Below are 13198 nucleotides of genomic sequence, written 5' to 3'. Positions count from 1 at the left end.
TTCAGTATGATTACGTATGATTACATGGCTGTGTGTGTGTGTGTGTGTGTGTGTGTGTGTGTGTCGACGAAATACAAGACTGTTAAGTCGATGTAAAAGATATAATTGATGATGATAAAATATGAATGTTATTGTAACAAGCGCAGCGTGTGGAGATAGACTAAAATACGTTGGACACAGTAACATGTGTCAGCTTTTGAAACGGTACAATTAGATACATTTCAGGGTTGCATCTAGAGATGCGGCTTTGCGGCACTGCCGCTTAAGTACATAAAATGCCGCAAAAATTAAAATTGAGTGCGGCAGGGGTGTCGCAAAATTACTTTAAATGCCGCGAAATTTAATTGAAAGTGGGGCATTCCCTTAGTATTTATTTTTCTTCCTGCCATTTATAACTGTAAAAAAGCATTTAAATTCTTTCTGATTCATAAAATTCAACCTCATGTGACAATTTGTCAAACCTTGCAGAGACGCTCGCTCGTAATCGAAACAATGACCGGCCAACAATGACAAGTTTGCTAGCGTTCTTTGTAACCCTGCTTCTGATTAGCTGTTCACTTTGGTCAGATCTCGCAAGAATGCTAGATCTGATGTCATGACATGTGGCCAAAATGGCGACGGCGCCAAAAAAGAAACGAACATTGCTCGATTTCTTTAATTCTGGAACCATCGGCACAGATGAAAATATTCAAGAATCTACCGAATCTATAGCGACATCAGTTGGCGACATCAGTTCCGTAGACAAGGGTAAGCGTGAACGAAAGTACGTTTTTCAAACCGAATGGAGAACTACGCGCCAATGGCTCGATTTGAACGAAAAGGGTGAAATGATTTGTCTGCTGTGCCAAAGAACTGGAAAATCTAATACATTTACGGACGGAAACGTGAACTTTCAAAGCTAATCTTTTTAAATCTGTTTGAAGTTCTACAAGTTTGTTAAGTATAAGTAGCCTTTATGTCAGGTATGTGAAATCTCCGCGAAAACGCGGAAAATCGCGTTTTTTAAAACAGTAGTCCCCGGAAAAATCATCTTTCGCGTAAAAATATAATCAAAGATTTTAAAAAAAACACTCCGAAAAATACGATCGAAAACCGGACATCCGTCGCGAATTATCCTGTTTTCGATCAGAGCTTTCAGCAGCATAGGTTTTCGGACATCATACGTTTTCTATCACGAATACCTGCATTATGACGTGGGGTGTGGCGTCACACAGAAATTGTAAACACTCGATCAGAGTCAGATGATGGCTTGTTTTTAAGATAAAGTTGTCTTTTAGCCTGTAAGTGAATGAGATGTTTTACAGTTGTTCATGTGATTAGCGAGAAAACTATGAATGTTTCTTCAGCGCCACAAAACCCATAACATGGGGATATATGTTGTATTAATGTCTCATATTTGCAATGGAGTTTTGTTTTTTTTAAACAAAAGGTCAGTAAAGGTAAGTTTTTGTCAATATGCTTCAACATGGGGAAAGGGTCAGACATTGCATGCTTGTGACAGTTGTCCTTGTGTCTGGGGGATGGGGGTTGAAGTTCATGGCAGTATTGCTCCTAGACCTGCGCGGAAGCTATGCTCGATCTTTTAAAAGTACTGGTTTAACTTCGAAATGTTACTGTGTCTGCCATCTTGTATATTTGACTTATTGACTTTTGCCATTGACTTATTACATTTCTTGGTGTGAATGTTGTCCAAACTGCACGAAATTGCTTAAAATGCAATCAAATATTTAAAAGATTTCGGGGGGTGGGGGTGGGGGGTATTTCTTATAATAGAAGGTCCAAAGGGGTATTCAGAAAAGAACCGTAACTCGTTACGACAAAAATCGTTCTCTTTATACTCAATACTGGACACTGCCCCACACCCATCTTTTTGTTGTTGTTTTTTGTAAAATTTAACGAGATGATGTTTGTGTGTGTGGGGGGGGGGGGGGGGGGATTTGATATATATTTTCAGAGGGTGTTACTCTGACATTACCCACTATTAATTGGATGATACTGGAAATGAATATAGACTATCATGTTGTCTGACTGTAGCTAGGATTTGTTATCTTAATAATCACTGGGTGTGACCATGTGGACAGTTTCACATAAGGTGTTGTGATTTTTACAATCCCCAAAATAATCCTGCTGAGTATTGGAGCTTGCAAAAGGTAACATTTTATTATTACAGGAAATTGATAGTAAATACTTAATACTATGTATACAAGATATATTGAGGATTTTTAGCCCTTTTCTTCACCTGTTTGTAATTCTGATGGACAGAAGTCACTTATGCATTCTATGTAATAGAAGATCAGGCTTGGTTAGAATCCATGTTTATCTGTAACAACTTCCAACTGGTGACATTTCATTTCAGTGGCAAGTGGTGGTGAATTTTGATATTCATATTATTATAACCTGTCAAATTGTACATACATTTGTGTTTAAATCAAAAATATTCAAAGGGACTGTTCCCTACACCCGTCCATATCTTATTAAATAGTTTTGTTTGTTTGTTTATTTGTTTGTTTGTTGTTTAATATTCCAGTTATATGACGGCGGCCTGTAATTAATCGAGTCTGGACCAGACAATCCAGTGATTAATATCCTGAGCATCGGTCCACGCAGTTGGGATCGATGACATGCATCAACCAAGTCAGCGAGCCTGACCACCCGATCCCGTCAGTCGCCTCTTATGACAAGCATAGTCGCCTTTTACGGCAAGTATGGGTTGCTGAAGACCTATTCTACCCTGGAATCTTCACGGGTATCTCTTATTTAATAAACATTTTTTATTGCATGGATTATATAAAGATTTTAAATAAGTATATGTTTTACATTTTGAGGACATGAAAGATGGGATTAAGGGAGAAAGAAAATATTTTCCTTAAAGTTTCCAATAACTAATGGAGGAAATTGGAAATGGCTGAACCTGTAGAAAGCATCAAATCCGTGACAGATGTGACAGATCTCACAGGGTGACATTCAACAGGCCTATTACCTTCTGATCACGTTAGCATTTTTCTTAACAGTTAAGACATTTGAAAATGAGAGAAGAAATTGATAGTCAATGTTTTTTTATCATTAAAAACTTTCTGTTCAGTAAAAACACCAGTTGTTATTTTAGTACTTTCAAGAGGAATCTCAAACCTTCTCTTACTCTGTTATGATATATCATGTCAAAGTGAAAACAAAAAACATTAAAATGCAACAAAGAATTTTTATTGGACTTGTTAATTTGCTTATTGTTGATATCCATGTGCTAAGATTAGTGAAAACATATACTATATCACATATAATATGCTTCCGAGTGTGAATACTTGCATATTGGCTATCCAGTTCTCACAATACTTTATATGAAAGCAAAATTTTGTGTTTAATTAACCTAATCTCTCATGTCAGAGACTGATTTCAAACCATGTCCCAACTCTCGTGTATCTACTTTAATGTTTCGCCCTCGCGATCTAACGTTATAACATTTCGGGGCATCAGACATCATCTTATACACAACAAATACGTTCTGGACATATTATCTTTCGGTTCCATGGCCTGCACTGTCTTAAAATCGACTTTATTAGTTCCAGAACATATTATCTTTCGGTTCCATGGCCTGCACTGTCTTAAAATCGACTTTATTAGCCTTCGAATGTTACGTCTAGTACACACAAACAGGGCCGTTAAGCCTATATAGCAGTCAGTGGATCTTTCAGTTTGCTGACTTACTGTTGGTAACATCCGTTTTCTTTTAGCAAATAATGGGATAGTAAGTAACACAAAAATACGATGTACAACGATTTTTTTTCACAACTATCACAAAATCATTCGACATTGACACCGCATCAAATCCCGCGGTAGACTGGACACAATTATGTGCGCACCGATTACATAATCCCTACCGACAGGGTGGGTTGGTGGTTCGGTCTGTGGTCTAATAAATGCTAGGCGGCGCCTTTGATCTCGCCCCCAACCACGCATGTAGTAGACGTAAAAGATGATCAGGATGGCCTGGAAATAAACAAGATTCTTTCTTGTTGCATATCAAGGCACCAATTCATCTGCCATTGGGGTTTTGTTATGTATGTGTAGCCAAGTGTATCCTCAATTAACTAGAATGTTTTATATCTACAAGTCAGGTATTTGCCCACACCAAATATGTTTTTGCTTAATTGCGTCAGTGTGGTTTATAAACACTTGTATAACGCTTGCGTCAGTGTGGTTTATCAACACTTGTATAACGCTTATTCACGCTTGGTGTGGCAGACTGAAATTGAACATAATGATAGCATCGGCAGGGATAATTGAGGTCATAAGACACAACTTTATTTGCTTTTCAGGCTACAGACAGTGGAACATGAAGATCATACATATATATGTTTAAGTTACTTCTTTGATAGACATTTAGAAGTTGCAGTAATAAGTAAGGACATTATTTATGGATAAACAACTTCTTTAAAACAATTTACAGCGACGTTTCGGTGTTGATAAACTTGCTTGATAACGAAGTGAGAACCTATACCGAAACGTTGCTTTTAGTTGTAATAAAGAAGTTGTTCATCCATAAATCTTATCTTTACTTATGTTTAACTTACATGGGTAGCATGCTAGATTATTTACACCAATACAGTGCAAATATTGTGTTCAATAAAAGAAAACGTTGATAGCTTCTTAACACCCCTTTTTGTACTATTAAACGAACTGTGGACATTTTCGCTTATTGTAATAACATCTAGGTAACAAATAATATCTATTTCTGAAATCCAGGAGCATAATTGTTGTCAAACCTAATTACATTATCAGGGCGGCCAGTTTTGACTTGCCAAGTGCCTTAAACGGAGTTTATTCTTAAACATGCCAAAAGCGATTGACCCTACAATATATAGCTGGGAATTGTCTCTCGCACGGTTATGGGTAAGAATGTGTTATATAATATTACTGGGGAATGTTCAAATTAGTTGCTGTCCTTTACTCCAACGTCAAGCGTCTCAACAGGACCAAAACTTTGTTAATCGGTAATTGCAGTCCAAATGTATCAACTTATTAATTTATTGTTGCAAACGTGACTGATTTGTTTACACAATAAGAAATGTAATTAATCGTGAACTACTGAGGTAGTCAAGCACCTGTATAAGAAATGTACAAGCACCCATGTTTCATGTAGTCAAAAAGTATTAAGTTTCATCCATTACTAAAATGTCACCAGTTGGAAGACCAGTTCACAGATAAACAAGGATTCTAACTCGGCTTGAATCTATGAAAGTTAACATGTGAATGAACTCAGTTCACTGAAACTTAAATATTTAAAGCACTTGCAGTGACCAGTTAACAAGTAATCAGTGAGATAGTACATAAATACTGGGAACGCCAAACAACTTAATTGTAAATAGACATATGCACATGTGAATGGCGTGGTGGTCGTAGCCTTGTATATCAAAGTTTCAAATATCGACTGAAACAAGGATGAGGTTGAAATGTTGTATGCTGACCTGCCACCATCAATAGCTCTAGTGATCTTCCGAGGTTTGTGCATAACCACTGCCACCTGGTTGAGTGGCCTCATTCCATCAAAGTGAAAGGATTACCCACAACCAACTTCCTCTAATAATAAACTGTTACCTTTGGTATCCCTTGCAATACTCATTATGGTCATTGGACAAATGTTAACGTCACAAACCCTGACGAGATTCTGTGTACATGGTCACACCCGGTGATTGTGAAGATCTCAAATTCTATCAACAGTCAGACAACATTGCCTTTCATATTCATTACAAATCTTCTCTTAAAATAAGTGATAAATATTAGAAACCCACACAAAACTTTCTCTTATTAAGTCTTACAAAATACAAAACAGAAAGTGAGGAGTGGGGAAATGGGACATATCCATACGTGAAAAAATAAGATATTAGTAGTGGTGACATCTCTATACTAATTGTACTATCTAAAGCACAAATTTGGCGTAGGAAAAGCGTAATATTTGCAATCACCTGGAATGACTCATGTTTGCAAAACTTAAAACGAATATGTCCGCAATCCACAAACAATGACTTCATTAATGGCGAACATTTACCAACCAGCGACAATCGTGTCAACTCGGTGGTTCCCCTAGCAATAAACTCACATCTAAATTATACTGTTCTACTGTCGGCTAGCCCCAATGGCTAGACTGGACCCATGTGGAATGGGCTATGCCATAAAAGTCCAGCAACCAAACACTAATTAAGACGGGCCGACCTTGTGTTTATGGTCTGGTGAACACAGGTCAGTGGCTCCTCATTAACTCAAGATTCACATCTCACTGTTTTGTTTTATCTCACTATTCACTTGATACATTTGTCAAATTCAACTGAAACCTGGTCCCGTGTTAGCTGAATGAATTTCTGGGCATTAGTGTAGGTATGACCGATTGCTGGTTTCAATTCGTGTAGTTTATTGCTTCCTACTTGGGTGTCCCACCCCTTTTGCGTGAGATCCCGAGTATAAGATTCGATGGTTGGTTTGAAATCAGTGAAGTAGAAAAGTATATAAAAAATGCAGCACACATTCTTGATGACAGAAAGTTGCTTGCTGAAATTGGTGACATTGACTTCATTTCTAAAGAAGTAAAATATCATCACAGATGCAAACGACAGTACGTGAAGAAAGCAGAAAAAATGTCATTCAATTACTGTGATGCTCCATTTTCAAGTGATCCAGAAAAATAAACCTTTAGGTAGTGCACGACAAAGGCTTCAAGCAGCTTTCCGGTTATATTCAAACAACTATCATTGAGCTGAATGGTACAGAGAAGCTGACCTCATTACACAAGAATAACTTGCCTTTTCTGGCAGATAATGGTATAAACACCTCCAATTACAGGGCTGACAAATTAGAAAGAAAGATTTTAAAACATTACAAAGATCACATAGGAATCACTAAACTTTCAAACATAGTAGGGAAAATAGTTTATTGCAAGTCGCTAGGTGTTGACGAGGCAGTGAAATATGCATACCAGCAGTCCATAAACAATGATGCTAGAGTTGTTGAAGCTGCCCTTGTACTGAGAAAAGAAATCCTAAGACTCAAAACATTATCAAATGAACTCCCATTTCCCATTTCACCAAGCATTATTGCTGAGTGAACAACAAAACCAGCAGACACTTTGATGTGTTTCTTCAGAACTCTCTATACTGGGTCTCCAATAAAATGTGATGATCATGTCAGGGCAGAGAAATATGTTCAATCTTCAGATGAGGATGCTCTTTTCGCAACTTCTAGAGGGTTTATAAAGCCATCTAAACATCTTCGTCTTGCTTTGGGATTGAAAAGTATCAATGGAAGTCGCAAAGTCCTTGAGACCTTAAAACGCTTGGGCCACTTTATTGGATATCATGTGACGGAAATGATTGAAACCGAATCTCCACTACCTTATGGACTGAACAGTATAGACGGATTATCAACGTGACTTCCATGGGATAACTATATTCAACAACAAAAGTTCCTGTGACACCAATATTTTAGTGTATTTTTCAAACAAGTAAAGTTTGGTTTTCAATATTGTAGTACATGTATGGAATCAAGTCACAAAAACTCAACTGCTACAGAAAAGCATGCATTCCATGCAAAAGTTGACTTTTATGCAAGCCCCATGCATTTCCCTTCCCAAGAATGGGTATAAAAACATGTGGGATTCCATATGCATTGTTTAGCATCGTGTTGACAACAACCACTCAGAAAAACAACAAAATTACGCTATTATTCAACATTACGAAATGCCACGCCTGTCCGAAAATGAGCGTCTGCGAGCCATTGGTATGCTTGAAGCAGGATCGAGTCAGCGTGATGTTGCAAGACAATTTAACGTCCACAGAAACACCATTTGGTGTTTATGGCAACGTTGGCAACAGACGAATGCAGCCAGAGACACCTACGAAATCGATTCAAGCCAGCAACAGTGACTGCAAGAAGCATCCCTGGCCTTCGACAAATATCTTCACAAAACGTACGTCGCCGCATCAGATGTGCAAGGATTGTCGCCAGAAGACCCGCCAGACGTCCCATTTTGACAGGAAACCACCGTCAAGCACATCTACAGTGGTGCAGACAGCGTCTACGCTGGACGGTAATGCAGTGGGGACAAGTTCTATTCACTGACGAGTCTCGTTTTCACCTCAACCACAGCGATGGACGGATTCGAGTGTACCGACGTCGAGGTGAACGTTACGTCAATCATTGTGTCATTATGGAAGAAGATCGGTTTGGGGGCGGCAGCATTATGGTATGGGGTGGGATTACAGCAAGACAAAGAACCCGTTTGATAGTGGTAGAGGGAAATCTCAATGGACAGCGCTACCGCGACGAGATCATCAGCCCTGTTGTTCTACCATTTTTGCGTCGTCATGGCCCAGGCATTACCTTTCAACATGACAACGCCCAGCCTCATTTGTTCGACTTGTTCTGGATTCTCTTCAACAAAACAATGTGAATGTCATCCCCTGGCCGGCTCGCTCCCCTGATCTCTCACAATTCGAGCACATGTGGGATAAGATGGATCGGTTTCATAGACACTCCAGGAACATGCTCCAGTAGATATGAACAGATATCCCACAGGACTTTGTGTGACGCCAGGTCCATTCCATGAGATGAAGATGTGGTCCTTGCATCGCAACCAGAGGTGGACACACACGCTATTGATTTGTAAATTGACATTTTGCCGTGTCCATGCTTTTTTCATGAAATCATGCATTTTCTGAAGTCAGTATGGCAAATTAACCATTTGAACACTTACAGGAGTCTTTTATCTGTTGCAAATCGAAATTGTTTCAGATTTGGTAAAAAACATAACTTTGCATAAAATCTTATTCAATATCACAGGAACTTTTGTTGTTCAGTATATGATGTTTGCCTGGGACACTTTATAGATTGTTCAGGGGGACTGTTCAGGAGTTATTGCCAGTGGCTCTTTGAAGGGCTTTATAAGGGGCAAACATATTAATAGGTGTAAACGCATACATCCTATTATGGCATTCTCCTTTTGGAAACTACATTTCCAAACATTTGTGATTCATAATTTGGATCTTGTTGACTGTGACAAATCTTTCAGCCAGTCAATCTCCTGAAAATCTGATGAATGCCCTCACAGCAAAGAAGGTGACTCAACTGCTGCACAAATATGCGATTTTCATGAATGAAACCAGATCAGGCAGCCATGGAAAAACAGCCCAATACTGGGTCATCGACAAGGTGAACCTGTATTTATTGTTCAGCAGATCATGCAGGACTAATGATCTCAGTCTATTCACATATTGTCTCAGGAAAATGTGCCTTTTGTGTCGCCAGTCGACACAACTATGCACGATTGATGACCAGGTATCACCTGAATCTCTTGAATATAGACGTCACCCATCCAGGTGCAAGAAAGATGCTTGAAAACGGAGGGCTGTCAATGTTCCAGTTGACATGGGGTTGGAGCAGACTGTCAATGCTGATGCTGCCTCAAGGCTCACCGGGGCGGTCGGGTAGCCTTGTGGTTAGAGCGTTCGCTCATCACGCCAAAGACCCGGATTCGATTCCCGACATGGGTACATTGTGTGAAGCCCATTTCAGGTGTCCCCCGACGTGATATTGCTGGAATATTGCTAAAAGCGGCGTAAAATCATACTCACTCACTCACTCACTCACTCACTCACTCAAGGCTCACCGGAATATATTCTTTCATCCAATAAGAGTCTGCAAGAAAGCGATGGATGATCACTCGATCAATGAGTGGTTCAGTTGTTGGATATTTGTTGAGGATGGCTGGACTGCAACCAAAGGAGGTTGTCTCAAAAGAATGCAAAGCCTCCAGAATACAGCGAGATCAGCATGACGTAGATCAAGTAACAAATGGTATTGAAACCAGTCTCAACCCTTTCAAGAAAAAAGATTTGATTCTCAGCTGTCCTGTATCAGCACAGGGAAAGCTGTCTCACCTCCAATCGCACAAGATCTACACTCTAGTGTCTGGAAAAAGGTCAGGAATAGTACAATAACTTCAGGGACGGGTGTTTCATTGATCCAAGCCATTTTGATAAACCAATTCCATGACACAAGATCAAGAACTTGGCTGATGGAGCTCTGAAATTGAAAATCCACACCAAAGACAAAAGAAAGAGAACTGTAATGCTCTCCTGACCTGTTTGGCCGGCTACTATTCTTGGCCTCATCAACTAGCTCGGATTTGAAAGAAGTTTTCAAGTATCCGTTGAAACCAGTTCCACCTTGTCTAGGTCAGATAGATGGGTCTGTTAACAAGTCTGACAAATCAAAGTTATCGAAGTTTCTTGAAAGCAACTCATCACCTGACAGAGTTGATGTGATAATTATCGATGGGATGCACCTTGTTCAGTCTCTGACAAACCTTCCTCTCCTGCAATGGATATTGCCAAACTTGTACTTAGTATCCTGTGTAGAAATGCTCCACGCATAGAATTTATGTGTGACACATAGTCAAGCCCATCAATCAAAGACATTGAAAGACAGATGCGTTGTGAAACTTTTATGGAAACAGTTGTAACTGGATGCCTACAAACAAGACCTAAGGAATTCCATCAGGCTTTAAGATCTCCATCCTTTAAAACATCATTCCTTAAATTTATGCCAAGGAATGAATACAGTTCTATCCTAGGTGTTGCCTATGTGTATACAGCAAGTGGTGGAAACATTGTTAGAGCTGTAGTACCTCATCTAGGTACCTCCCATGAAGAAGCTGACACCAGAATTATCTTCCATCTGTGTAATGTCTGTGAAGATCTTGACTCTCCAAACATATCTGTTAGGGCATCAGATACAATGTACTTGTTTTGCTGCTTCATCACTTAAAACATCTGAAAGGGGGACATGTCTAGATTGATACAGGGAACAGTAGCAACAACACAATACGCTACATCGACATCAATGCAGTTGCTTCTGCAGTTGGTGAGGACATGTCAAGTACTTCCGTCTGTACACGCTTTCACTGGGTACGACTGTACAGCTGCATTCATCAGAAAGGGAAAGTGTCGACCCTTGCAAACGGCCCAGTCATCAGAAGCCTTGAAGTCAACATTTAAATGTGTGGGGTTGTCACAGATACTATCACAAAACATCGTTTCTGGAATTGAGAAGTTTGTGTGTGCCTTATATTCCAGGCCAGAGATGTCAGGCATAAATGACATTCGATTTAGTATTTTAAAACAGATGAATGCTCCTTCAACTAATTATGCTCCACTTCACAGGATTCGAGGGTGTGACCCATGTGTGTTTCCACCATCCTAGAGATCATTGGTTGAGAAGATCAAACGAACAAACTTTGTGTCAAGTGTTTGGTGAAATGCTCACACGCCAACTCCTGTTAAATATGCACCAGAAGGACCAGAAGCTAGTAGATGGAGCATGCCAAGCCACATCACAAAGGAACTGACAACAATCCCTGATGATTTAGACGTAGATGATGCTGATGCAAGCATGGGTCACAGTTCGGACAGTGGACATGACACAGACACAGATGAAGAAGATTAATCTTTGTCATGTCTTGACGATGTGAGCTGGACATACATCTCACTTTGCTGACAGAGAAACTAAAGTAAATAGCTTAAATAACAATGTGTATCATATGTTAAAGACAATACAATGTTGCTTTTTTCATGCAAAGGAAGGATATAGAACGAAAAGTGTCAATATTGATTATTTTTGCACCAGGAATATACCTGAACGCTTAATTTTTGTGTATGACTGTGTGGGTTGTCGTATTCTCTTTATTATGACACCAAACATTAAAAGAAAAACTTTTAGTTTTGATGAAAACATCCATTTACTTGTCAAAGATATAATACAAAAATAAGTGCCGCGTCATGACTTCAGCGCCCCCTTGTGTGAAAATGGACCATCAGATTTTTGTAAGACAAACATTTTTGGAAAATTCAGCCTTTTTTGTGTCTTCGATACAAGCATTAACTTGTATGGACCTCTTGTGTGAAATAAATCGCTTCCATCTCTTGGACTAGTACACACAAGGTACCCTGACACAAGTATCCTGGTTATACATTTAGCAAACAATCTTTTTGATATCATTCACTCAAGTAAAAGGTATCGTGGTAAAAGGTATTAGGTTAAATCACTTATTAGATTAACTTCTAATTATACCATGGAGTATCTTCAAACGTTAACACCAAGGACATCAGAAACGAAGATTCATACAACATTTTATACAATTCATTTCACACATATTCTTTAAGTTTGTGTAGACGATTGAGTTTTCCACTATAATTATACACAATTCCTTGATCGCAGGATCATAAAAATAAAGTTAACACTCTTGAAAGAATGCCACTGTTTCAAGGTCAAAAGAGGTCAGACTACTTACCGACACAGCACACCTGACCACTTGGACACTGGCGAGCTGCGATAATTCCTCCGGGGTTACAGTTACTATTGGCAACACATGCGATCCCGGCAAAATTGCAGGCTGAAAAAAACTTTCATCAAAGTATTCGGGAGGTAATTAAAACAAGTATCTGTGAAAACCAATGATAAGCACATTGGGAAATCATTTACTGATAATGATAAAACACTTATTGACTTCATTTTACTGGATTGATTGAACAGCAATTTTATGTTATGTTACAAATATATCGATCTGAGGATCCGACCACTTGATCTAGTTTGCAGGGATAAGGGGTTTGCGAGGTCACTGGGATTTTCTTGAAAAACATAAAATGTCCCGAATAATCTTGAGAGAAAAAACTATGCTTAACAAAGTTTGAAAACAATGAAATTGTTTGCCATACTTATCATATTGTTGAAATGTGTTTTTTAGAGACAAAAAATATACTTTGGCTTGGAGTTTAATAAAATAATAAGAGCTGGCTTTGCAGCTGTAGATGAAAAATATATCTGGTCTCAATACAAAATCCCAGTCACCCCCCTCCCCCATGGTCGGTCCCAGAAGATGAATCAAGTCAAGTTATGTATTTATCTAAGTTATTTACTTGAAGGACGAATTCAGAAGGGCTTACGTGGCATGGTCGTTGTTGGTATAATAAAGGGATCTGAAACAGTGCAATGGATGTAAGGATAATACAGCTCCATTCTTCAATGAGGACTTATATTTTGAAGATACTGTTGTTGTTTACGTTGTAATACATCTTTCGTATACACTCTAAAACATCGACTCCAGAATCATCAGTGAGTAAATATTTATAGTCACTTCGGCAATATTTCAGCCATA

At 38.9% G+C, this 13198-nt stretch overlaps 1 pseudogene; it reads right to left on the bottom strand.

Moving 5' to 3' along the window:
• LOC139448803 (mucin-22-like) overlaps positions 1–13198 on the bottom strand; it is a 62092-nt pseudogene that overhangs the window by 38980 nt on the left and 9914 nt on the right.

Source organism: Haliotis cracherodii, unplaced genomic scaffold, assembly GCF_022045235.1.
Source record: "Haliotis cracherodii isolate W230 unplaced genomic scaffold, xgHalCrac1.p SCAF_7, whole genome shotgun sequence".
Taxonomy (NCBI): Eukaryota; Metazoa; Mollusca; class Gastropoda; order Lepetellida; family Haliotidae; genus Haliotis; species Haliotis cracherodii.
This window is presented reverse-complemented; position numbering and strand designations above follow the sequence as displayed.